This window comes from Cavia porcellus, unplaced genomic scaffold (assembly GCF_034190915.1).
Source record: "Cavia porcellus strain 051 isolate PalLab524CR breed Dunkin Hartley unplaced genomic scaffold, mCavPor4.1 scaffold_4, whole genome shotgun sequence".
Classification (NCBI taxonomy): domain Eukaryota; kingdom Metazoa; phylum Chordata; class Mammalia; order Rodentia; family Caviidae; genus Cavia; species Cavia porcellus.
Window position 1 is genome coordinate 49457044 of NW_026947487.1, and position 23805 is coordinate 49480848.

Genomic DNA, 23805 nt, shown 5'->3' on the forward strand with positions numbered 1-23805 from the left:
AATCTGAGAGAGAAATAAAAAGTAATGTTCCTCCCAGACTTAACATGTCAAGACAGTAGGCAACTACTTTAGCAGTTATAATCCAGGAATACCCAGCTGAGAGATAGGCACAAGGCATTTCACCAAGGAATTTCAGTCATGTTGGGGAGGAAACTAAAACTCTTTTGAAGGAAAGCAATATAAGAAAGGAATACCGCGCTGCCTGCTTCCACTTAAAGAGGTGTCCTGAGAGTGTGAATCTTGTGAGACCGAAGTGACGAAAGATCGTAATCAAGAAAGATATCAAGCGGAGACATGGAGGCATATTTTGCCTTCAGCAGATGGGAGGGAAGAATGAATCAAACACATTGTTCAGAAACATAAAAGCAGGTGTGCTAAGGGATGGTGAGAGAAGTTTTTAGAACAAATCTGGAACAAAATTGATCTTGGAAGATCAGAGGACCAGGCTGAAATGTACATCTCTAGGCAGATTTGCTGTAGCAGCTTTTTAGAAGGGTGACTTTTAAGACTAACAAAAAAGAAAAGAAGGTAAAGAGACTGTTGAAGTATGAATCCACTGGCAGAAGAGTTCAGAAATTCCAGGAAAGCATATACATCCTGAAAATATTTCAGACACAGGATGCATGTTTTCCCTGCGCTATTTCCTGTAGCAACTCAAGCTTCTGAGAAAGATTCCTGGAATCTTTCTCATTTAATTTTAATTCAAAGATCAAAATACAGAATATTGATTGTTCTTCTTGTTCTACTGTGAAATAAATGTGATTTCTTTTATTTTTGGCATAACACTATTACTTAAATTCAGTTAATACCCATGGGTAACTCCATGTAGGTGGCCGATGGCCCCTTTTATTCCGATAGAATGCCACTCATACCACTGCATGCACTGAAAAGTTTAGTAAATAATTTAAATATTGGCTCAGCATATAGCTGACACAATTTGCAAACATAGCCCTGTTCCTTTCTAGCTACACATATAAAATCTTTGTCAGAATAAAGTACATTTTCTTAACACATGCCTTTTTAGTCATATGGAAAGAATATGTCAAAGTATCCCTGCTCACCTATTTTTACATAAAATAAATGCTGACTCATGATCTCCAATTATTGGTGCAAATTGGTTTTAATCACCCTTACAAAAAAGCACTAATTTCCTCATATGCAACTTATCAGTGTTCTTCAGTGTTGTGTGGCAATGATATTAAGCCACATCCTATAAAGTCATTTAATAGAGTGATTTTTGTCAATAGCTGCTTCTGATTTCTCATAGAAAATAATATTTGCATTAACTCAGGAGCAGGCTCTGAAAGTTGTAGGTAACACACTGCCTTGTAAACCTTCTTGTGGAGAGAATTGTTGATTTTTATGATGGCTGAATCCTCTGTTTTCTCTCTGTACGCTTAGTAAACAACACAAAAAATATCAGAGTTTGTTTTAAAAGTCATGTTTTGAACAAAAACAATCTATCTCAAAGGTCAGTGATTTTAAAAAAGTGGTCAATATATCAACACTGTCAGAATGCAATTTGATAAAGCACATTGGAAATAAGTGCAAATGCATCACAAAGTCAACGAGGTCAACTTTTTCATGTTTGTCATGTTTTTCCCTAGATTTTGTTTTGGTGCTCATGCTAACTCATCATCTTTATATATCAGTTGTTAATGTACATACGCAGTCCTGTGTCATCTTGCCCTGGAATTTATTTTTTTTTTTATGTGTATGGCATTTCATAGTGCTTGGGGTTTTGCACTACAATTTCATGATCACATTTATGCAACAATGATCCATTCACAAGTCACTCATGCTTTCCTGTGATGAAAGAACTGGGTCCCCATCTTACTTGGGGACATTCACTTTCCTAGATCTTTTGTTGGGTTAATTGGGACCTGGATTCACAAATGGCAGTAATTAAGGTTAGCTTACATCCTAAGGAAGAAAAATTTAGCCTTCATCCAGCAAGGGAGTTAGTGAGACTGAGTGAGAGGTGCCAGGCAAGTCAAGTCCTTCCACCAGGAAATTAAGGGAATCAAAAAATTTTCTACCTCAGAAATTTTGTAGGAGGTTTTCACTATAAATTTTTCTCTCCCTTTATGAATTTAAAGAGTCACTCTCAAATTTATTTGCAATTCAGTCTTTTTCTCAGCTATTAACTCATAAGTCTGGTAGAAAAACAAATATAATGCATTTTTCAATGTTTTGCATTTTTGGTGACTGTGAGGTAGATCCCAGATGAGAGTGACTATGCTGGACCCTGGAACACTGAAGACCGTCTGTGTCTGAGTCTCACAGTTCTTTTTTGCTGTATTCCTTCCTCCTGGGGTAAGGACATTTCATTTCCCTTTGTTCTGAAACAGCATCAATACTGTACTAAGATCCCCTTTAGCAAACTCTAGAGTTGCTTGTTATTTGTAGTAGGCAATGAAATACATAAGAACAGTACTGCTGACAAATGATAGCAATATATTCACTTCTCACCATGGAGATTTGTGATACATATTCAGTTTTGACCGCTTGCTTCTTATGGACGTGTATGAAATTGCCTAAATCTACATTTTGTTAGGAAATTGTGATCCTCATATCTCACTCATTCTCAAGTTGCCTATGTAAATGACAGACACCCTTATTCTAAAAGGGCCATTCTTCAGGTACTGCATTCTGATTGGCACTGTTACTGGAAAATAATTTATTAGCAGAGATCAGGTCTCTACTGGGTGGCACTTTGTGAATAGACTTGTTCATGACCTTCAGAAACGAACAAACCAACAACCAATACCACCTGAAGGATGATATCATAATTCAAATTGCAGGGAAAATTGTAATAAAAGACATAAATATCTGGCATAAACATATCTCTTAGTTTTTTTTCTGTTTTATTTTATTCTTATAATTAAAAAGATATTACACTTATGAAAATGTGACTAATACTGGACATTACATATCAAATATCTCTACTGGGAATACAGCATACCATAATTCTTTAATTCCTTATGCAAATCCACAAGATAATTATTCCAGTCTGACAATGAGAAAGCTCAATATTTCACAAAGTAATATAAATTGTTCATCTTCTCTACACTGGGCTTGAACCTGTTTCTTCTTGTTGGCTCCAAAAGCCATTCTCTGCTGTCTTCATCAACATCAGAGCTGAATCCTATGTATGGGTACTGAGATACATAAGAGTAGCTGTTGTCATGTGTCTATAGAATTCTTCCATTCAATGAAGCTACTCAAGAAGAAAGATGATTCTGGCAGACAGTGCTCTAAAATAGTCTCCAAAATTTCTGTCCCTGAGTAATCTTCTTACTCTAAGTGTAGGTGGGGCCAGAAAATAATGGAAGGAATTGGACCGAATGTACTATCTTTGACAAAGCAGCATTGAGGTCACTAGTGTATCATGTTAGAGTATCTAAATTCCACATTAGCCAACTACAGAGAGCTTGACCAGCTAGCTCTAAATAAATATGCTTCCCTGGTTTGCATTTGCTAGGGTAGCCTCCAGCAGCTGACAGTGACAGCAAACTTAGGAGACAGGGGAGACCTCAATTCTATACTATACAAGCTCTAGATTTTGTCAAAAAAGGCTTGGAAGAGGTCCAGAAGTCAGGAATCAGCCCAGATTCAGGTGCCATCTTGATTTCTAGATTTCAGTAGAGGGAAACTGAGCAGAGGCCTCAGCTAGCTCTACCTATATCCTTACCTCACAGAATGTGAAATAACAAATGGTTTTGCTTGATGCTAAGTATGCAATAGTCTATTGCTTAGCAAGAAAAAATGAACACAACAATTTCATTACCTTCCTTCCTGTCTTTACTTCCATCTTCCCTTATTTTCTGTTTTTTTTTCCTTATGAAAAGTACACATGATATCTAGAAAAATAATGGGCTTGCCTAAACATGTAAGAAGGTCCCCCGTTTTGTCCAGCACACATTACTTGGTGAGGGTGCCTCTTTGTCTAATTCAAAGAAATTCAAAGAAAAAAAAGTACCAGTTTTGTTATTAAATTTTCTATTAGAAATACTGTAAGACTGTAAATAAAAATAATATCAAGACAGTAAATTCCTTCTATTCTTATGTGTTTCCTGTCTTTGCATAGGTGTTAATAATAAATTTAAGGCACAGGGAGATAGTTTGGACACTTGAGCACTGTAATGCCACCAATTCCCCAGGAAAATAAATTACTGTGGTTTACTGACAGGAACTCTAGGTGGAATCTGGACTGGAGTGAAGAGCAGGAAAGACTGAAAGAATTAAACAAGTAGAAAACATTAAGTGTGGCTTTGAAAGTTGCAGGTCCCAGGACTAAATCATTTTTATTTCTATTACCTTAAGGAGGGAAGGTTATATCAAAAACTGTAAGCGACATCTGTATCACAGTGATAAAATTATACAGATGAAGTATGTGTCTTGGGAACCCCAGACTATTTCATTTGGGGCTGGTTGAGCTTGAAATAGATTTCAGAAAATATGGTGTCATTCCTTACTTGGTAATTAGAAATAATTTATAAGTAGCTATTAAAAATACACAACAAAATCACATCTCTTAATTGCTAACTACTTTATCCAGTATACATAAAATATTTCAATTGAATTCTTCATTCTTGACTTACCTTTCCCTCTCCTTCCAATATATTTCATAAATCAAATGAGATAATTACTGAAATGCATCCTGGAGAATATTTCCTGCAACAATTTGATATTTTGGGTTTCTTTGTTTTGCTATTGAGACTCAGAACTGCAAATGAAGCAGGAGGATATTGCTGGCTTGATATTACTTCTGGATGTTATGAGCATTTCAGATCAAAGTTTAACGTTATGAGCTGTTTAATTCTCTCAAGGGAAAGAGGTTTCCCAGTTGAGAAGTTATGAAAGCAAACCTACATATCTATGTCTTTTGCAACGAATCCAGATTCTTGATAAGATGATTTTCTGATCTTTCACCACTCAGTAGTGAGATAATGAATACATTTTTTAACTAAGGCCCTTGGGCTAGGATTACAGCCCAAAGTCTATTGTCTTCTTTGTTTAGCAAACACTTAAAAAGTAGTTAAGATACTGAGGTAAGCTTTCCTTACCAATAGACATAGAATCTTAAGAAGTGTGAAATTTTGGTGATTACATCTTTTCCCATAGGGACACATATAATTTTCACTTTGTCATTTGTTGTATTTTGATTTCCAGTGATCATTCATGAAGCTGTATCATATTTGCCTGTTACTTTTACAGACTGAAAAGCTAACTCATCATGGTAAAATGATTCTTGATGCAAAAAGGTGTATAAAGAGATTGAGATCAATGAGATTAATAACTGAGATGAGATTAATAAATGAGATTAATAACTTCAGTTAAAATTAAAAAAAGAAACTGAAAAATATCAAAAATAAGGACTATCTTCAAGCTATGTAATTCACCCTTTTCAAAGTATTGAGCTAGTGACCAAATATATAAAGTATTTCAGGAACTAAACTGTTAAAGTTGCTACATTGACATGGGAAATTTTCTTTTGAACCTTAACGATTAAAAATATTCTTTGAGATTTTGTTGAAAACAATTCTGACATTCTTACCAGCTTTTCCAAAGTGTTTCAGTTTAATATATCCTTATAATATTGTTTATGCACTGTAAAAATAGCAGAATGTTCTATTGCGTTCTTTCTTTGAACTATTAATACTTAAGCTTTTTCCAGTGACTATATGAAATAGGGAGATTACTATCTATACTTATATTTAAGTAAAATTAATAATAGAGAGTTTCTGCGATGTGCTTAAGATCCAACAGCCGATAAGCAAGGAGACCCAAGATTTCCAGTAGGCTGACATCTGGAATTATTGATTCAAACACTAAATCATTTCTATTTTATAACATAAGCCACAGGAAACTGACAATATCAAATGATTTTACCTATAAAAGCAGCAATTTCCTATTGCTTAAATGGTTGCATTACTGTCATTTTCACCATTAAACATAAAACTGCTATTTAATCTACCTTTATATTACAATCTTTAAACTTGAGGTTTTAAATATAATGTATTCTCAGTGTAATGCAACAGTTTATTTAATTATAGTAAATTGGTTACCACCTTTGATTAGCCAGTTCAAGTGGTAAGTAAATGGTTAATTAACCATAATCCTTTATATCATGCTATGTTTTCTGTTAGTGGGATATACCTAGGCTTGACGGTGACGTTTCACCTCTTGCTCTATTCAGATAAAGACTGGGTTCTTGCAGTTTAAATTTAAACATAAATATAGCTTCTTAAAATTTCAGGTTTAGAAATTCACATGAGGAAGCTCCTGATGTTGTTAATTTTTCTTTTCTAATTCTTCTAATTTTTATTCATGGTGTTTTCTTAAATGCTTGACAGTTTTTTCCAAGTAGAATTATAAAAGCTCCAGAAAAATATTATAAAAAGAATTTCTTTTATGAAGATAAGAAAGTCACTAACCATTATATGTTTTTTTTTCTCTTTTGTTTAGATTTTAATACTCTTAGAATAATCTACAATGAAATATTTCTGGAATTATATAACGTAATTTTTGTTCTTCAAAATGCGTTATATTGAAATGGAAATAAATCCAAATTAAGTAATATGTTAAATAATCAACTAATAAAAGAATGTTGTACAAAAATTTTTATTCTATTAATTTTGCTATGCTTTATACTTACAATTTTAAAGTAACTTAAAAATGAGGGAATACACACACAAATATTTTGAAAGAAAGATGTTTTAGGAAAAAAGCTATGTTTTTGTTATTTTTTGGCAGTATAACAAAAAAATATTTAAGTAATAAACCTGCTCTGGCCTTTTTCAGTTTAGCCATCACTGAAATTTAGGACAACAACTTGGAGAGCTGATGGATGGCTGTCTTATGCCAACTGAAGCAGGCAACTTAACCAAACGGCTCTATTTCGTGCTCCAGAATGCCAGCATTTGGGGGGAAAAGTGTTATTCTAGGACAGGACTCACACTTTGCACCATATTCAAAAAATCGTGTCCATTTGGGTCATTCCCCTCATCTATATTAGGCAGAAAACAAACTGAGAGGGACAGAGTGAGCAGTGAACGGGAAGGCTGGATGTGCTCAGACACAGGCAGGAAAGGAGCGGAGCAGCAGGATGGCTGTGGAACAGGAAGCTGGGCAAGTATTTAACATACTGTGGCTTGATTTGCCAAGCTGATCTTTTCTGATGAACTTTTATTTATATTCTCCAAAAAAAGATTATAGTTGAAAAATATTCATCCATGTGTCCAACTTTTTAACAGAGTCTACAGCTTAGAATCCACAGCTTTGTCCATTATGTTTTCTCTTTTAAAATAGGCTAAGATTGCTGAGTGTTCTTTGGTTACCACTGGGGAGTTGGCTTCTTAAATAGTGAAAGTGATTTGCCATCTGATTAATGTGTGACAGTCCCTGATAGAGGCATAAAACTGACTAGGAATGAGGATGGCTAGTGCTGTTGAGACCTTGATGGGGCATCAGCTTTTGAAATAAGAAATACATTTAACAACTGAAAACGAGTGGAAAATGTGAAGTATTCTTTATATAATGTCTTTGTTTAAATTAATATTATTATTAAACAACACAGACTTCTAAAACTGGTGCTATGTAATGAAGTGCATGCCTTTTAAGTAGCTCCACCATAAAATCTACAATATAAAAATGTTTAAAATTAAGTGTTAATCCATTGAAACCTGTAGAGAATACCAGAATGCTCTTACAAAGTTTAAATCTACTGGAGATTTTGATAAAATTATGTGTGTAAAATTAACTAACATTAGGAAAAGACAGAGAATCATCAAATATACCAATTGTGAAAAACACTTGTAGATAGCATGTGCTTAGTAAAACTTCATGATTTTACCAATTTTGTCAGACATTATATATTAAGTGCATCACATTAAAATGTACTTCATATAACATTATATAATACATTGGTATAATTACTAATATGTAAAAGAAATTAGAAAATTCAATAAATTTTGGGCTTAAGTAGAGATTTTGTTCACAAATATTTAAGAATATGTATACACACATATATTATGTGAAATACATGTAATATAATAAATATTACACATGTAATATCTGTAATGTATCATGAAATGCATTGTAGGGTATATAAATATAATATTGCAATATATCAAGATAGTTCTGGTCAAATAAAATTTAAAATATTTGCCTTAAATTATGTTTTACACAAAGATTTAAGACTCGAAGTATCCTATTTTAGTCAGATCTCTGTAAAATCGGTCATTCTTTTTGGTTACTAAATTATCTCTGCTCTCCCAAAAGTTGATTGGTTGATCCTGCCTCTTGGGAAATCAGAGCCCCTGAGCGAAACTTACAATTTCAAGTGAATTCTAGAAAGTTGGTGCTGCTGTCCACCTTCTTCCGGTGCTTCAGTATACTGGTCACATGTGCTGTGCAGAGAGAGGGAAACTAGGGCCTATCAAAGCACAAATGAAGAAACTTCAGTCTTTCTTTTGCTTCTTAGTGTATTTTTGGAAACCACTTTCTAAACAATATCTTGGTAAAAGTCAACCACCATCTCCAAACTCGGGGAGCACAGTGGTCAAGGTCACCCAGGGGCTCAGACACTCCCTGCCCCATGCCTGGGCTTCACAGAATCCACCCCAGGAAACGCTCCGCTTCTCCTACACAGAAGTGAGTTCTGCAGCGCCGACCTCGGGCCTCCTCAGCCTGCAAAACTCCTCTGACTCCAAGGGTTAGTGCTTGTCTGCTCGCCACACTTGTCGTTCATTGTGAAGAAACGGGGTGTCCATTTCAGGAAAGACATCCAGTAGGACTTTGTGTCTCGTGGTATTTTTCATTAAATGCAAGATAGAAATCTATAAGCTAGTGTGACCTATGAAGAGAAGGCAAGAGAGAAAGAAGGAAAGAAAAAGAAAGAGGAAGAAAGGAAAGAAAGAAAGAAAGGAAGGAAGGAAGGAAGAAAGAAAGAAAGAAAGAAAGAAAGAAAGAAAGAAAGAAAGAAGAAAAAAGAAATAATTCCTTTGATAGTTAAAATTATCAAAATAATATGAAGGTAGTACATAAAAGTTTCTCTCATTACTTTTTTATTAAGAAATATTCTCCACCTACTCTATGTGAGTTCCTTCTTGCTAACCCAATGCTTGCATGACTCTCTTATTAAGGAACCCAGCTGCCCACACAGCAGATGGCTGAAGTTGCTGCATGTGAGCAGGAGAACACAATTGTCCAGAGCAATTCTGTTCCCCGGGATGCACACAGACCTTTCAAACCAGCAGCCTTCCTCCATTCTGTTGTGACTCTCCCCCTGGCAGTGTAACCCCAGCTTCTCTTGTGTGTATGGGAGTGTCAAAATCTCTCCTGGACCGAGGGTTTTGATAACACATGTTAAACGGCAGCAAAAAACCATTGAACCGACCTAAGGCATCCATTTAAATTCCTAGCTGCCATTTCCCTGGTCTCAATGGGATCTGTCAGCCAGTTGGAAGGCAAGCAATTCTGCCTGTCTGTTTGTAACACTTCGGAGAAAATGAACCTTTCAGAAATGGAGCCCAGCTAGTGATCACTTGTGATTTATCCTTTCCTGTGGCAGGCCATGGATATGCACCATTGCTCTCTTTGATTCTAGCATTCCATCAAGAAGCTTAGTCAAGGAAAGAAATGGTACAAGATGTGCATCAAAACTCCTTCCAGTAACGTGCAACCACTGCTGTTACACACAAGCAGACATTTCCTTTTAGCTTTTGAAACCGGATGTTGTAATGCTGAGTCAATAATTATTATATCTTAACTAGTCAACGCCTATTGATTTCCTGAAGTAGGATGACCAAGATGAAGTTATTATTGAGAAGTCAGTCATCATCTGACCATACACAAACAAAATGCACATTGATTGTCAATAAAACATAATCAATTCATGTGGCCGAAGGCAGGTATAATAATCTAGGGGCTTAAAAATATCTGTGTTATGAAGCCGGCATCATGCAGAATACTGGTACCAGGAGTCCTTCTTTCTAATAAAGTTTCAAAAACTGGTAAAATATATTTTAATTAAAATATGTTGTTGTAAAAGTGTTATAGAAGAAGAAATTTAAAATGACATGTCAAGAAAGTCTTATTTTTCTTGAGCTGCCCATAAGTGTAGTTCCAATACAACTCCCCATGCAGTGGAACTTACGAATCTGAGTTACATGATTTTTCATAAACCTTATTTCATTTTTTGTGTATCTGATTAAAATATATTGTACATCCACACTGTCCTTTTTACAAGGGCACTGTCCTTTTTACAAGGGCACTAAACACCACACTTTGATTTCTGATTTCTTGGAGAATATCTAATAGTTAACATCATATTTTGAGAAGTTCTGATGAAAATAAACATTTGCCTTTAAACAAAGTACAACAGAAGTCAGGTGATTTACAGTGTGTTTACAGTGGTTGTGATATTTTAATTCTAACAGACCACTGATGTGTGGAAAAATTAGTGTTCACTGATGTAAATATGTTCAGACTTTTAATTTCTGCCTGAATCTGTGGCTCACTCCCGTCTCTTGTCATGGTTCACCTTACCCCTCTGTTTTCATCCATAGTTTTCTACCAGGCTAAAGACTGAGTTTAGTGGGTGTCATCAGTGTTCATTTACTTGAGAAAATAAATAATTATAAAGCATGAATTTATAGGTTCCTTCACACCTACGGTGCTCATTTGCTACTTTATTTCTCATTTGTATTTGGAGAACATTTTTCTTATTATGTTGAACCACCTTGAGCGCCTTCAGTCACTATTAGCTCAATAATAAACCTTATCCTAACAGAGCTAGGCTTGTAAGTATCAGCTGTTTTAATACTCCTAAAACTAAGTCACACTTTTGAAAAGGAGAAACAAACAAAAAGACACAGCTACCAACTTCAGTCGGGGACCAAGGACCCCTTGAGATGGCAGTCTGGGAAGATACTTAGAAACAGGTGCAACTGGCATCTGGGAAGTCACACAAATGTTCACTCCCCTTCCCCGGTCCTCATGGGAGTGCAGGGCAAGTCCACCTGTGAAATGATTGGCTGGCTCTGCCAGGATGCACTTTTGACAGATGCCATGCTTGCTGGGATAACGCTTTATTTTGCACAGTCCCAGAGAAAACTACTGAGCAAGGGAAGGTTAACGAGGTGACAGGGAAAGAGAGTACCTTCAAATTTTCCCAGAAACAGGTAATATTAACTGTATGCATCTTCACATACAATGCTAATTACAGTTCCAGGAGTTATATATATTTCTTAATGAGAGTACCTAATATGATATATGTGTCCCAATAGAATGTAATATATCGATATGGCATTATTGTGCCCCACCTTATATATAACCTGAAGAATATACACTACTTTATACGTAATATTTTATGTCCCCTACCCATCACTTGGAAATCAACAATAGTAAGTTGTTCTTTTCCCTTGCACCATGAATTGTTGATCATCCTGTATTATTTTACTACTTCCTCAAGTGATGTGATTGCATATAAAACAGAAACGAGCCAATATTTATAGAAAGTTAGTCAAGTTTAACAGGAAAATGTTGACAAAAAAATAGACAATATTAGATAGCATCAGACCTAGGGAAACATATCAGTGCAAAGATCACCCTAAATGGTGTTGGAATACCATTCATTAGTATGAGTAGCCATTAGCATAAGTAGCCATGTTGCAAAATACATTTCAGGAAATCAGAAAAATAGAAAGTTACAAAGAAAGAAGGAACTATTTGCGAAATGTAAACACAGGTTCGTTTAGTATGATAAGAAGTTTTTCAAAAGTACCTTCTGTTTTGTTTTCTTGTATTAAATGGCTTAAAGAAAATCAATTTAAGGAAAAGTCTTTTGATAGTCTTCCATTAGAATCCCAATATCTGACGACCATATCGTGGAGAGACTGGGGAAAAGCAAACAAATCAACAAGGAGATAAGCAAGTGAGTTTGTGGATTGAGCAGCTGCAGCATTGGTGGTGAAGTTTATGCACAGAGTGAGAATTCAGAAGTACAAACACCTGACAAAACAGGGACTTCAGACACTCCATATCTCTCTGAATGTGCTTCTGCTTCCCCTTTTCTCTTACCACAGGAGCTCCACACAGGACCATTTTTCCATGCCGGGTCTTCCCAAAGAATCCCATCATATATTTAATTTAAGAAAAAAAAAAACTAATTTTTCACACTGTCCTAGAGTATTGTTGATGTTTCCATAAATAAAATGCTGTGGCCACATCAAACTTCTTTCAAAAATAAATTTGTAAGATTCATGAAGGGGACAGAGTGTCCATGAACCCTGCTAGTTTAACTCTTGAAGCCCTTAGCTGATGGCTAACAAGAAAATATGTGCCCATATAGTTCTAGAATCATCGGTACATCCTGGTAGAACCTTTATTTGTTTAATGTATAATGTAAATATAGGTCACAATCTTTATTTTAAAAACATATTTAAGTCTTTTTCAAAGCAGCAGCAATAACAATGATAAACATCTTTTAATTAATATGCCAAAACATCAGTAGTTTCAGAGTCAAAAATCTTTTTCTTTATATTGAGTTATTACTTCAAACTAAAAGATTTGTATTTTAAGCACAATAACTCTGTATTCTATATCAATACTATCTTAGATGTAGTTGCATTGTTTTGAAAATAGTATACTGTTAATGATAAGTCCTCAGTTGTTCAGTTTTATTTAATTGTTTAAAATTTTGAATCACGTAAGAATCTTAATGTGGATGACGTACAGAGAGAAAAACGATCTTGCAGGATTGCAAGTTACAAACTATTTCTTTACCAGTGTAGCATGTCAGCCTCTAGGACCTCAAATCTTGGAAAGGTAAAGCCATTCTCCAACCTCTACTTTTTTCCAATTTGATGTGAGTCTATGAAAGGTTCATTCAACCGAAGATCACATAGGTGGAAAAATCCAGTTGGATTCCAAGAGTTCCAATTTCAAGAATTGGAAAAATCACCACTTCTTCAGTTGACTGGAAGCTAAGGTTTCATGATCTTTCTACAGTATAGGACTTTTATATTTAGTAAAACAATTTTGGGGACTGAGTAAGTAGTTCAGTGACACAGCACCTGCCTGGAAAGCACAAGATCCTGGGTTCCTGGTACCAAAATATAAATCAAGATAAACTAATTTCACTCAGGTTCTAAAAATGTAAACAGGTACCCTAAAATGATAACAATTAAGATAATGTATTTAAATATTCTGACTCCACCTTTTCCTGTGAAAAAGCTTTGATGACAATATTATAAATAAAATTTATAATATAATTTATACATATTTGTAAATAAAATATATTCTCAAAGTTAATAAATGAAATCATGGTTTTACTAATCATATGATTATCCCATGTAAAACTAGTTAATTGAATTGCTAAGATTTCATTTGCATCTATTCACATACTATGTAAAATTATATATTGAAAAATTGACATGAAATTTGCCTATTCAGTAACAAAAGTAAAAAGAAGATAAGTCAGTTGAATAAAACTAAGAAATCAAAGCCAAAACTGGTATTTTGATTATTTTTTCAAATTTTGCTGATCACGAGAATGAAGTTAATGATCTAATACCTCTCTCTGTCCCTGACAGCTAAGTGTTTCTCCTCTTTATTCAGTCAAGATGGCACTTAACGTCTACTATACTTGCTGTAGCATGACTGTTATTACTGTATATAACTGAGCTGTATAACTGTATATATATATATATATATATATATATATATATAGTATATTACTGTATATAAAAGACCAGCATCAAGGGCTTTTATTTTTCAGCCTTGTGATGTATGACTATCTTGTTGAGATCGCCGCCACTTAAGAAGATTTCCACTTGTATGGTAACAGTAAGGACATGTAAGGAGGGTTGGTAAAATGATATGTAATTTTATCATTGTATGACACAGCATGCCATCGAAAATGTGGACACTTGTTGAACTAATACACTGCATATTTCAATGAGATATTGATGCTAAACATTCTGATCTCTGAAATTTTATTTGATGAGATTATTTTGAAATCATATTTGCTACCTATATTTTAAAGATTATTAAATATATCGTAATAGAACCATCATCACTTCTATAATTCAAAGACTTAGTCATCTGGTTGATCCTTTAAATCTTCATTCATACAACAATTTTTGTGCTTATTATAAGGATACCGAGTTTTTAAGCTCTTCCCCACATGTTCGCAAGCAATCTTTCAGGTGAAATGCAAATATAAAATGTCAGTTCCTTGAGGTTTCCCTTTTAGTCTTCATTGCCTTCTTATTCAAAGGCCAGAGAACATTTCAAAAGGGTAGTTTTTAACATCCATGTCTTTATCCCCATGAAACAGACCGAAAAGTACGTGGAAGGGACTCATCCGGAGGCATCGCTTTCTGCTAACACACATTACTTCAAGAATGAGATGGTTCCTGCCTTCGGCAGCTTTTGGACACTACAGCAAGTACCTGCCTTGATCAGCTTAGAAAGCACAGAGGTTTGCCAGGATTCACAGGTCCGGAATTTCAGCCCCTAATGCACTGGTTTTGCTTTGGGGCCTGCAGAACTATGGTCCTTGATATGAGGCAGAGGAAGCTGTTATTTTGATGGTGTCCAGGAAGCAAAAGATGGAAAAGAAGTGGCCAGCGCCCAATGCCTCCTGCCAGGGACGCTGGTCCTGACCTGTGCTCCCTCCGGTGTCTCCCAGGTCTTACAAGTTGCTCCTTCTCAGACCTGCACAGTGAGCTTGGGGCCGGTCACTGAGCGAAAGACTTTGGGAGACCTTATCCAAATCGAGCCCTTCTCCTTTTCCTTTCGACCGTCATCATCTTTTACCAATGCCGATGTTGAAGCCTCATCCATGGTGTAACCAATTAGCTGACGCACCGAGTCTCCACAATGACCCCTGTGAAGTTCACGCTGTCCTTGGGCATCTTTCAAGAGCTGCCAGGTCCCATTGCGTGTCCTTGACTGGTGTTTGCATCTTCCCACCGCGCTCCTTCCGGAAGCCTAGGAACCGGGCATTCAAGTCCTGCTCACATTGGGACCAGAAAACAGAGACTAGAAATTGCTTGTTTAAAGAAACAGCAACGTGGAGGCTCATTCCCTCTTCGCTGTCCTTTGGGAACAGGACAGTTAAGGCTTTAAGAATCAAACATGAGGTTTTGCTGGACCGCGTGTGGTTTTGTTATTCACAAGCAGAACTCAGCAAAACGTTCATTACAAACTTAGTCACCAATGAAGTTTGCCAAAATCTCTTTTTCCTTTTTGGTTTCTTCCCACCTGGGCTGAATTTTAAGGCAGTCTGGGAAGAATTATGGTTTAAATTGAAGTTTTGTCTACATCAGTAGGTTAAGCTAAAGTCCCATATAAAGCCTAATGTGAATTTTTCATAACCAAAATCTCCCACTGCTTCCATTTTCCCTAAAATCATGAGGAAAAGAAACTTTTTTCTTGGTTGCACTCAGCAAGCATAAATAAAAATTTAGAACTAAGGAGATAATTATGAGTCAAAATGTTAAAAAAAATGAGTTCTACAGAGCATTGTATATAATATTGGCTTAAGAATATGCTAATATTTTTTAATTATTCACAGGTTGAGTGGATAAAACAATGATATCCATAAAATTAAAAGGGTAATTTTCTTTTAAGCAGCTTGAATAAAACTCTCAAAAACAAGAGGGATATTAGGAAAATATTTATTATTTACTTTTATTTGTTATTTAATTTACAATTATTTAATTAGATATTTTTAGTCCTTCATATTTTCTATTAAAAACTGATTTAAAAAATAATATGTGCTAGAAGATCACAGTGTTTTTTTTTTAATAGAATAGGTGAAGATAATTCAGAAAAAAAAATTTTTTTAACTTTTTCCTAAGTGAAGTATGTGGGAAAAATTACTATGATTAGGTAACAATGTAATGATCACATGATACACTTTTATTTTGTAGGTATATTCCATTCATACAATTTGTAAAAAAAAAGCATGCATTTATATAATTATCTTAAAATCTCTTTATAGTAATATTTCGGGGGAAGAATAACTCAGTGCTCTTTTCAGCAGAGTCATCGTGCCTACTGCCTTCGAGAAACTCTTCACTGGAGGCTTCTGGTGACATCCAGATAAAATGATGTGACACAATTCATATCACTACTGAAACCATGCTTATTATAGCAGAGTTTTTGAATACACCTTCAGAAAGCTTAATCAATCTATAGAGTAAATAATTCATGAATGTAATAACATATTAGGAATTCTGCCAAATCTACCCTTTGGAGTCAATTTATTCTACAGAAATTCTACAAAATTTGAAAACAAGCAAAATGTCCACCAGCTGCAGAACGGATAAAAAAGATGTGGTATTTTTATACAATGGAATATTACTTAGTTATGAAAAGGATAATCTTGAAGCTTTCACAGGTAAATGGAGGCCATTTGAGACCATACTTGTAACTGAAATAAGTCAAACTCACAGTTATAAATATCATATTGTCTTCCAGGTATAAAAAATAAAGTAAGATTCAAAATATATAATAGTTATTGTAATAATGAAAGGAAAAGAAAGTGCTGAAAATGACAGAACTACTGAGATAGGCAAAAGGAAAAAAAGAAAAAGATTATATGTGTGTTGGTAAACACATATAAATGCATGTTTGTATATGTATATTAGATAGATAACTGTACTACTAATCTTTCTTAGTTCATCAAAAAGAACAGTTTGTGCTGTCACTGGTTGATCACTTTTATGTCTAAATTTTGTAACCTAGACAATTAGTTCTGAGATAACAATATACAATATACTAACTAGTGCTAATTTTCTACTTTATTTTTTTTCTTGAAATTCTGTATCATTTCTATCCTTTTTTTCTGTTTTGCTTTTTTAAAATAAAAAAGAAATTTTGCAAATCAAATTATTTCTTCTTATTTTTACAATGACCACACAATTTGAGAAACCATGAGAATGACTTAATTCAGCAAAGTTAAGAAGAATTTTTCATAATGAAATAAATTTCTATCTGTGATAAAAATATTAGGTAAATGGCCACCTATATAATTAATTAATTTAGATGAAGGTCCGTGGCTTTGCTCCAAAGACACAAATTAGTTTATCAAGGACAATAATTCACTTTTTAATATAATGATTGTGAAAACAGTTTCAAAGGAAAATATTTATTTAAAATATTATCACTATTGATAAGATTATTAGTTTTTTCTATTCACTAAGGGATAAATGCACAAAATGCAGACGATGTCCAAAGTGATAAAAATACTCAACACAAAGAAATTTTAAATTGAATTATAGCACAATTATATCTAATGTTAGCTATTTGGAAATTCAATAATGATATAAATATTTATAATTTACCTGTGATTTTAATGGGTATTGGAACATGTAATCATAGAAAAAATTTAGTGAACTGTTCAAAATTTTAATTTTACTTGTCTGTATCACAATCACTGCAGGACTTTCAGTGTGTTGATTAATTTCTTTTGCTTTGGTTTCTTTAAATATATAATTAAGGTAAGTGCTAGATGGTCTAGTGATGAAGTATGTGTACAAAAGACTGGTAGGAAATTCTTGGAGCATTATTTCGAACCACTAGAACCAAGTGAGTACAGCAAAGATTTTGTTCACTGCTTTCAACTTGCTCATCAAGTTTTGCACATAAGTATACCTAAGCCGAAAACTTGTAAATTCTCAGTTTTGAAACATGATGCTGAAGGCGGTGGACATGGGTGATTTTATTTGGACTCCTTTCTTCATGACAAAAGAAAATTACCATTTCTAAATTCGAAACTGCTGAAGAAAGGCAAGTGAGTGGTATCCAGCTAGAGAAGACAATAAAGGCTCAATGTCACCTCCCAGGGAGCCCTAGACAGGGGGTACTATCTGGCCCTCATGTCCTTGGTTGCACTGGAGATTCCTGGGCTCCTTGTGAGCAGAGTTCTGAGTGCCTTGCTTTATATCTCCAGGTGTCTTTTATGTTTTCTTTTTTGATATATTTTAAAGCTCATATTTATTTTTGCATTAAAATAGACAAAGCAATGGGATTACAATCTTGCTTCAGTATCATTTGTCACTTGTAAATGTAATGACTTCATCATTTAAAAAAAAATTTAAAGGGGTTATACAGAATTTAAAACAACATACTCAGAGGTTAACAATGGTTAGTATATTGTGTATTGTCATAGGTAGAGGGCTTAATTTAAAACACTGAAACTCTTGGTATTTCATGTAGTATCTGTTTAGAATTAAAGGAAAAACTTTAAATATTTTGTTATTAATTACATTGTGAAAAGTGCTTCCCTTTGGTCCTCAGTGTCAAAGTATGTTTTATGTATAATGCATAATCTTACTTCTTATTTCCTACAAAATATAACATATATATGTAATTTCATTAAAATTATTTTACATTTTTTCAAAAAAAGGGCTGAATTAATATCCCAGTCCAGTATTCCCGTATCATAATGTATTGCCGCACTATCCCAAAGAAATATAGAATGCACATGTTTAAAAAGTTGTGAGAGAACCTTTGTTACCTAAACAAACACTGGAATGCTATAGAAATAACTATTTTATTCCTGTCTAGTGGCATCAGACATCTCCTGCAGAGCAGGACAAGGCGAAGTGGTGACCATTGCTCTGTGCCATCTATCCACACTAACTCTGAGCGTTTGTTTCAAAGTCTCCACTGTGCGTGGGCCAGGCACACCACCTACATTACTCCTGGGTCGCTGGGCTCTGCTTTGGGAGACACCACAGGTAGCAGAAGTGAGAGTTAACCCCGCTGTGCTCCTAAAGCTCACACATCTTTATATTCTGCTTCAAAGCTGCCAGTGATGCCAAATTTGCTCTCCACTCTTGTGATATAATTAGTTGCATAAATTTTAAGTATTTCCCCAGCAAATAACTCCTTTATATCTTATTAATGAGACCTCTTTTGTTCACTGAATTTATAAAAATATATCAGCACAGACATGAAGATATTACATTTTACTACTCCCCTAAACTTGAAACAAAAATAATATGGTTAATAGTAACTGCTTTGAAAACAGCTGAAGGAATTTTGGATATCATACAATTTTAAATGAAGTATTCATGATAACTTCTACTTTGAACACATAGGAAAAATAGAGCTTTATAATAAACAAAGAGCTCTGTTCAATGTTTAATACTCCCGGTGCAATGTTAATTATTTTACTGCCTTTAACATAGAATCTTGCTATCAAGGCTTACTTCCTAGTTAGTTTGTAACAAAATAGTGAGAGCAAACATAAATCTAAGTTAAGTAATGCTATGTGGTGGAAAAGTAAATATATGTAAGATCAACCTGACATTAATGGGCCTGCAATTTAGCTCAGCAGCACCAGCACCTGGCCAGCAAGTGCGAGGTCATGAGTTTGATCCAGGGTACAAAAAAAAAAAAAGGCCATTAATTACCAAATAACACAGGGGCAATATCTTCAGTGAAAGCTTCTTGGCCAATATTTAAGCATACTTCCTTTTACTTTATGTATTATTTGTAAAGTGTTTATTTGATTGAAAAAAATTAATAAACCATTTTCCCCCCAAAAGACATGCTTTAAACTCACCTTGTGGAGAGACAGGTTTGAATAGCACAAAGCTAAAACAGTGCCTGGCAGTTGTCTTTCGGTCTGTGCCCTGTGTTCTTTCTGAATCTCCGCACCTAAGCCCCACACTAACATCTATTTCATGCCATCCTTTTTGTCTCCACTTGTCTCTCTCTGCATCTTTTCTCGTGATGTTATCCACTTGGTGAGCTCAGTTTTGAATGCTGTGTTGTAGGCTTGTTTACCAAGACTTGTTTTAATAATGCTCCTAGAAGAGAAAGAAGAAAAGCTCAGAGTCCGTACACTTGTGCTTTCTTTTTCTTGCACTGTGTATTTTTAAATGACACATCGTCTATATTCTTATCGGTCTCAACTAGCATATTTCCTTTGACTGTAGAAGATCAGCCGGCAAATATGGTTACTATTACAACAAGATAGTAGAATTAACTAATATTTTAAGATACTTTTAATCTTCGTTAATACTATCATTCCTAAAAATTTGTAGAGGTGATTTCTGGTCAATTAATTTCAAAACACAAGTTCCCTTTCATAAAATCATCATAATATCATTGAAAACAACTAAAACGTGAATTATATTCATGTATATCCCAGGATTTGGTTCTTGTTTGTGTTCTGGGAGTTCAGTATTCTCCAGTCTCGTTTGCATCATCTCTGCACCTCAGTACATAATGGTAATACTCATGAATCTTTCGCTGTGCCTTTTTAAAGAGTCTTTCTGTTATTGCAAGATAACTACATGCTTGGTCTTCCACGGCACAGGACAGAAAACAGAGAGAAATCAGAAAGTAAAAGGCCTTTATTGAGAGCATTAAGAGAGCTGTCGAAGAGAGGCAAGCACCCTCTGGAAGCTTCAGGAAAAAAAACCCAGGGTTTTATTTGGAATTTGACAGGGATGTAGTTAAAGGGGTGGGGCAGAGTGACGTATTGACAGCTGATTGGAGGAGCGTTGGCACGTGAGCAAAAAGCAGAAGTTTAGCTTTGGGTTTCTGAGAAAAAAAGCAGGGAGTAGCTGTCTGATGCAAGGGAGGAGCTCTTCGCACCTACACTGGGAAAACCTGTCATTTCACACGTCCAAATGAACCAAAATTTACTCAGCCAGCTCTGTGCTTCTGTCAGGAATCCAGATCATTTGTGGCCACCAGGAATCCCCAGTCACTTCCAGGACTCAAAGCATTCGGAGCAGGGCTCTTTGCGACTAGGCTTTCCGCTCCACTTGCCTAGCCTGTATCTCACCGCCCCCAAAGCGCACTTCAGGACTAAGTAAGCTCCCCTTCGCTGTGTTCTCTCCCATCTTTCATGACTGACACATCTCCATCAACTTTATTTCTTAAATGTTTTTCAGGTCCATGCATTTCTTTCTCTCTTCAGAAAGAGAAGCAAGCCATGAAACACTTCATGCCAAGCTACCACTATCTTTCCAGGGAGAGAGTAACTTTGTTTCAGGACTCACAATGTCTTTCATATCATTTTGTTTTGTCTTGCTTTTTTTTTTTTTTTTGTATTGTCTCATTGTCTACACTGTCCCCCAAAGTCACTGCTTGACAATTTCAATGCAAACAGTTCCCTTGCTACAGGAGGTGCTTCTGCTACCTGGCCTCTGGACACACCAGCTGTCATTCACTCCAAGATTGATTATTGGCAATTTTGCTTGGGAAATAATAACAAATTTCTGCAGTCTACTATTACATATTTAATTCTCCAACAATGAGCTTCATAGATCAAAAACTTTTCTTTACATGCAACTTGTAATTGTTTTGGCTTTGCCACAACATGCATCAAACAATGAATCATAGACTTATTTACTATGAGAGCGGCAGTGAGAGTAGTAGGATGTTGTCTCATTTCAGCGATCTTAGAGAACTGAGTCCATACAGCTAAAGAATTGAGCTAGAACTACAACTAAATGTTCAATCAAATGCCATTTCAAAATCATTCCTTAGAAAATAATTTTTATACTGAAACTTTATTAACTTCTTTTCAGAATAACCTTTCTCTGTTTCCTAAATGTTTAAGTTTTTTCCTGGCTGACATCTGTATACACTGATGCTTATATACTGTGTGTATGTCTCCTTTTAACTTTCCACTAAGAAAGTTAATGCAGATATTTTAATGCAATGTAGATTTTAAAAAGGAAGTTATCATAAAGAAGAACCAGATAATAGAATCGATTATGCTAGAGATAAAAAGGACCTCTCAGGTCACCTAATCTGCATCTCCAAAATTCAGGATTTTTCTTTAGATTATCCTATTGAACGCTTGAGTAGTCTAATTTGAAAGCTATTCCAGTAATTGCATGGTTCGTGATTCTATCAAATATTTTCCCAGAGGTTCCTAAACTATCAGCTACAAAACATTTTCAGAAAAAGCATTTAAGTCCTAATTTTTTTTCTGACTAAATTTATCTGTTTTCTCAACTATTATTTCAAGTAAATCAACATACCTAGATCGTTTTTTCCCTTTACTTCTTCTCATTTTAGTGACCATTTCTCTTTACCAACCCTTGAATTTATATTTACTATTTAAATATTGTATAAATATCACATGCTAACAGATTACAATAATGGAGCTCTACTATTTAAGTATTTAAAATATTCAAAGTTTTATTGAATCTGAGAAAGGGCTTAAAGGGATTAATTAAACAAAAAGAATTACTTTATATTGGATGAGTGAAAATTTTATTAACGTGCTGATATTTTGACACAAATCATAGCACAATGCCTGAGTTATCTTATTCAATTTTTAAAATATCAAGTGACTTAAGATATGAAATGTACCTTAGAAATTATAGGCTAGGAACTACCAAGTATGCAATGAAAATTCTAGAGTCAAGGTCAACTCTTGAGTTAATGTTAGAAATATGTAAAGAGCTACTATTTAGGCAGTGATAATGTATCAACCAGTGAATTTTTCATGTGATGATTCACGACTAGTTGTTCTGTGTTTCGGTAGCTGACTTTTCTTGTAACTGTGGAAACAATAGAGGAGATGAGAATGGAAAGAGGAAGTGATGGGTAGGTGTTTTGCAGTGAAAAAAATAGGGGATTTATTGAAATTGGATTCTGTTGTTTATTTTTGCATAGAAGCAAATGCAACTTTTTCTTTGTGATGAGAATAGGTTTAAGTGGAATGTGATAAAAAGTGTACAAATTCATAGATGAGAAATGAATAACAAAACCTCTATCATTTTAGGTGCAGAAAAGGATTCAGAATTCAGGTCATTACTATGCACAACTTGAATTAGTGTGGCTCAAACTATCTGCTTCTTAGAAAACTCCTGATGAGTTTCAGAGGTCCTGTTTGAGTTTGAGAATCCTTGACTGTAGATTTCAATAAATTAGGTAGACCCAGATCTTGTAGGAGGTCCTTGTTACCATCATTTCTTTTGAATATATATATATATATATATATATATATATATATATATTCAGGAGGGGAGGGCCCCATTCTGTACACACAGTTGGATATTTGTTTGGGAAATGCCTGCAGATTGGGACCACGTCCCCTGCAGGTTGGGTAGCATTGCTGCCATTACAGAAGGGAAGTGAAATTGATTACTTCACAAGGTGCCATAACAAGTTTGTGGCTGGCATAGAATGACTTAAAGATTTAATCACTCAACAAACATTTATTGCTGTCTCCTAAAAAGAAAGGATTGTACTGAGTTCAGGGGATCTAGAGATAAAAGAAGCTATCTCTGCTCTTAATGAGCTTTCAGTCTCCCTTGGCCCAGAACACCTGTGCCCCAGACTGCGACCATGTGCCTGCCACTCGGGAAAACCCCCTACTTCCTAGACCCTAATATTGTGGTTCATCTTTGGCTCCAACCCCTACTCCCAGAACCTTAGACTACAGCAGATTACACTGTTGGCTCAGTGGAAGACTCAAGAACCCCTCACCCAAACAGAAGACCTTAGCGGGCTCCAGTCAATGTGGTGAGTTTGCCCCTAAAATGGAGGTCTGCAGTGGGTAAATATGGATGGTAGAGAATGTCTCTCCAACTGTAAGACCTTGGCAAAACTGGCACAAGAGTGGGTGATCCCTTCCTCCACACAGGAACATCAGACCGGTTGAGGAGTGCACCAATAAGGCCTCACCCAAATTGGAGAAAATTAAAAGACCCAGTGACACAGTAGGGCCTCAGCTGACACAAACACTATAGACAGGGAGACATGGTGACCTGCAACAACCTGAAGACATAGCAACAGTACGAAGTA